Here is a 5,124-nt window from a genome sequence, read left to right on the forward strand (position 1 = left end):
ACTTTCGAACTAAAAGGCCATATTCTCGCTCAACTCAAGGAGATTCCTTTTTATGGGAAGGATCACGAAGACACCTACAAGCACTTGGACGAAATGAATGATGTGGCCGACTACTTCAATGTACCGAATGTCCCCCGCGAGACCCAGCTTCTTCGCATGCTCCCAGTCACGTTCAAAGGAGCTGCAAAGGATTGGCTAAAGTCACTTCCTCTCGGATCAGTCACTACATGGGCCAAGATGAAAGAGGAGTTCATAGACCACTTTTGTCCGCCCTCCAAAATAGCCAAGCTAAAGAAAGCAATTGCCAACTTCGAGCAACAACCTGGAGAATCTCTTTATGAAGCATGGGAAAGGTACAAGAGTTTGCTTCGAAATTGCCCACATCACGACCTTAATAGCCAACAAGAGGTCTCCATTTTCTACGATGGAGTCAATGTCACCACAAGGCAATTGCTCGATTCTCAAGGCCCGCTCACGAAGAAGGCGCCCCCAGTAATCAAGGAGCTAATTGAAGAATTCTCTAAGCACTCTAGAGAATACCACAATCCAAGAAACGAAGTAAGTCGGGGGGTAGTGAACTCGGAAAATGATAGCATGGCGGCTGTGATAGCTAAGCTTGATAATCTTGATAGGAGGATGACAAAAGTGGATCAAACAATCCATGCTATTCGGGTTGGATGTGAGAATTGTAGAGGGCCCCATCTCACAAAGGATTGTGATTTGGATGAGAATGGAAATAAAAAGGCTCAAGTATTCTATTCAAGCGGCGATCGATACGACGAAAATTGGCGGAAACCGAAGAAAGAATGGCTCCCATACGAAGAATATAAAAAGGCTAAGGATGAGAAATACAAGCAGAAAGAGAGGGGATATTATCAAAAGGAAGAACCGGTGATAGAAAAGAAAGCTGATTTGGAAGAAATGTTCACTAGATTCATAGCCGCTTCCGAAAAGAGACACAATGATCGCAAGGCTGCAATACATGAGACCAGAAACATGCTAAGGAATCAGCAAGCATCCATTCTCAACATTGAGAAACAGCTAGGACAGCTTGCACACCAAGTGAACGAAAGAAGACCGGGTCAACTTCCAAGTAATACCGAAACCAATCCGAGAATGGAGAATGTTAGTGCAGTGACCTCCAGCAATGAAGAAATTTTCACACATGCACAGAGGATCTCCAAGAGGAAGACAGAAAGGGCAGAAGAGTCGGCTCCAGCAAAAGCCGACATGACTCGCCGAGTCCCTCTAATGGACTCGACGAGTTCATGCGTAAATGACAAAACTGTCATTCCCTTTAAGCCATATAATCCTCATCTGCCATTCCCAATCAAAGCCATGTCTGTGGAAAAAGTTGAAGCATATAGAACCTTCATGAAGCATGTTAAAGCCCTACAAGTTAATGTGCCATTTGTGGAAACGATGCTCTAGACACCCAAATACTTCAACTTGCTAAAAGGTCTTTTTGCTGCTAGGAAAGATTTGGCTGAAGTCGCAGAGATACTATTGAGTGAGCTGCCCGAAAAGAAGGGCGATCCGGGGAATATTATAATTTCGTGCCAGTTTGGTAATGAAGTTGTCACCCAAGCATTGACCGAATCGGGTGCAAGCATCAATCTGATGCCTTTCTCTTTCTTTAAGAGGTTGAATTTACCGGAGCCAAGACCGGTAAATATGAAGATCCATTTGCCAGACAAGACAATAATTCATCCACAAGGCGTTTGTGAGGATCTCCTTATTAAAGTCGACAAGTTTATATTTCCGGTAGACTTCGTGGTTATTGATATGGAAGAAGACCTCGAAATTCCAATCATTTTGGGGAGGTCATTTTTAAACACCGCTTGTGCTTTAATTGATGTATGTGAGTCTACACTAACATTAAGGGTAGGTGATGAATCCACAATGTTTAGAGTTGTACCAGAAGCCAAGAAAGAAGAGTAAAGAAAGGAAGAAATCTCATTTATCCATTTGGAGGATGAGATGCTACAAAAAGAACTTGCACTTTTGCAAAAAGAAGATCCAAGCAAGTTTCTGCTACATTCTGGAGAGGATGGAGATGTTACCAAGGACTTGGAGGAGTTAGAAAAGCTACTGGAAGGAGCCGACTCAGAAAACACCCAAGAAATGATGGAATACGGTCAGACTCGCCGAGTCACTTTACTGGACTCGACGAGTCTAGTCGAATTTGATAACAACTTGGACGATTTAGATCTGCTTGTTGCTAATCCTCTGTATAATCTGGACGTGGATATTCTTCATGATTCTATAAAAGAACAAACAGCAGAAGAAGAAATGGATACGGAAGTTCAACACGCCCATATAACATGTCTTGATGCAATTCCGCTAAAAGATGGGGGAACCACAGAAAAAGAGAAGAAGGCAAAGGATAGGAGAGTGGAGGCTGATCAACCATCCATTACCAAACCTAGAGCACGCACTTTCACAAAATACGAAGTAATAAAGTTTAAAGAAAAGGAGGTGCAAGAGAAGGTGAAAAAGAATGGGGTGAAGAAGAAAAAGAGGAGAATGGAAGCCCAAGCAGCTGAGGATGATGCTGTGAAAAAGAAGAGAGAGAGGAAGCAAAACGGGCTTACAAAAAGAAGATTCACGCTTACAAAACGAAGTACAAACCACAAAAGACTAGGCGTGCATTCCCGATGCTGGAAGATGACGAGACGTAGACGGGAAGGAGTCCAGCTAACAACTCCTTAAAAAGAAGCACTTGGCAGGAGGCAACCTGTTGTTTAGAGTTTGCTTTCTTTTACCTTTTTAGTTTTGTTTGATTTTTTTTCGTTTTTTTTAGAATTTTAATCTTCCAAATCATCAGACATGTCTGCTTGAAAGTGCGTATGGACTAAGTGTGGGGTGGAATAAATTTCCTTTTCTAAATAATTGACAAAAATTTTATAAATTTTGAATTGTTTGCAAGAGACTCGCCGAGTCTGACCATCACTCGACAAGTCCATTTAGATTTCAGAAAAAAATAAGATCGCGACCCGACTCGCCGAGTCTGACCCTGACTCGAAGAGTCGGTATTATTTACAGAAAAAAATAATAATGAAATTACTTTTACAACCGGTAACTAGGGTTTTAACCCTAATGAATCAATTTCTTTTTCACAACACACTCGTCGTGCGCCTCTCTCCAACCTTTTCTCTCAAGCATTCAAGTGTTCTTCCATTATTTTTCAAAATTTTCAAGTTCTATGACGAAAGGTAACTAATTTCTTCTTATTTTCTGTTAGAAGCATGATTTTAAGATGATCTAGGGTAGTAATTTCATAGAAAACCCGATTTTGAAGAATAGTGAAATTCTAAGGTTTCGATTTTTCATGAATTATGATGTTTTGCATGCTTATTCTTGCCTAATACCTTATAAACATGTGTTTAGACAAAACCCTTGAAGAAATTTTGAGATTTCATGGTCCAATTTAGACCGACCCGCCGACTGACTCGTGCAGTTCTTGCGACTCGCCGAGTCGTACATGGACTCGACGAGTCGAGTCGGGGAACATGTGCATGACTTCTTTTAATTATAATCTATGTTTCTGGGTTTTGTATCTTTGTCTTGTAGAAGTAATGTTCAACAGGAGGCAAAGTTCTAGTGGGCACCAAGGGGACTTCCCTTGGTTGAATTTCCCACACATCGAGTCCGCTTCAACGATGCGGAAGTGGAAGAAGAAGTTGGCCGACATAAGGAAGAAAGAAATTTACGTGCCCAATAGGATAGATTGGGATTGGTTGCAAAGTGTACGCTATGAAGAGGAGTTAGCTCCTTATCTTTTGAAGGAGTTTACCCATGAAGGAGAAATGATGATTTGTGAGGGGTGGAGCCGGGTCTTTCGAATTCAAGAGCCGGTGTATTTGGAGCTATGCCTAGAGTTCTTCTCCACGGTATCTTTCACGGGGGGAGTGGATTGTTATCACCCGGTAAGTTTTAGTTTCTACATTGGGGGTGAATTTCATCAATGTTCTGTACTCGACCTTGCCTGTCGATTGGGAATTTATGACCAGCCCTTGGTCTCAACAACTATCTTTCGGGCCTTTTGGAGCAATCCCACATGGTGTTTCCCGATGGAGTGACTAGCACGGGTTGGTGGAACATGATTGGCAACAAAGTTTATATTCCGAAATCGGCACAAGAGGGGAGCATTCGATCGCGTACGCACCGCCTTATTCATCGTCTCATTTCATCCGCTATTAACCAAAGGAAGGATGATGACAAAGTTTCTAACCTTGATGTCTTCTGCTTATGGAGCATTATCACACCCGGCATTTTTTGCAATATTCCTTGGTGTTTGGCTTCATATCTATCGGAGGGTGCGGTCAAGGATCGCAAAACTTCTCGAATTAATGGTGGTATGTTTGTCACCCGGCTAGCCAACTCGTTTGGGTTGATGACCCGTGGTGCATGGAACTTTATGACGATGATTCCTACACCTCCATTCAATCCAATTCTTTTCTGGCGGGCCAGGATTATTGAAGACTATGGTGGACGTCATTATGCTATCCCGCATGATGATCCGGTAGTTGGTCCCAAAGCACCGGGAAGGAGGGTCCGATCGAGGAGGGAGCGGGATGTGGAGGAAGAGCCGCCGGTGATTCCGGTTGATAATGAAGAAGTACCAATGGATTGGTACAATGTGGAGATGAGGCGGTTACAAGATCAAATGGCGCGGGGAATTAATTTTAGCAATCAATCATATATCCGGCTTTTCGACCACTTCAACATACCGCATATCGATGGTGGTAACTTTCCGTATATTCCATCGTGGGAAGAGGTGATAAGTACAAGAAGGAGTGGTGCGGGAGGAAGTGGAACAGCGCCGGATCATGACGAGGAGGAGGATTAATTTCTTTGCGTTTTTATTAAACAATTTTCAATTTTTTTTTTTTATGTTTTTTTTGTTTTTTATTTGGTTTGTTTGAATGTGTTAAGACTTTTTACTGTTTTGCTTAATGTGTGATTGCCTTGATTATTTTTCAGAATTGAATTAGGAATGCTTGCATAGGAGGGTTAGAGTTATAGAGTCAAGAGGGTTATAAGAGTGATAGAGAGTCAAGAAAGGGAAGCATTAGAGTCAAAGTATCGAGTCCGGTCCTTAGGGACATGAGAGAGTGAGTT

At 42.2% G+C, this 5,124-nt stretch overlaps 1 non-coding gene across 1 annotated transcript; it reads right to left on the reverse strand.

Annotated features, from left to right (window-relative positions):
- Positions 1–285: 285 nt before the first annotated feature.
- On the reverse strand, positions 286–392 carry LOC145071619 (small nucleolar RNA R71). Its single transcript, XR_013690624.1, has one exon. It is a non-coding gene; the product is annotated as a small nucleolar RNA R71 (small nucleolar RNA).
- Positions 393–5,124: the final 4,732 nt, after the last annotated feature.

The sequence above is a fragment of the Lactuca serriola genome, chromosome 8 (genome assembly GCF_051521515.1).
Source record: "Lactuca serriola cultivar US96UC23 chromosome 8, Lser_US96UC23_V15, whole genome shotgun sequence".
NCBI lineage: Eukaryota > Viridiplantae > Streptophyta > Magnoliopsida > Asterales > Asteraceae > Lactuca > Lactuca serriola.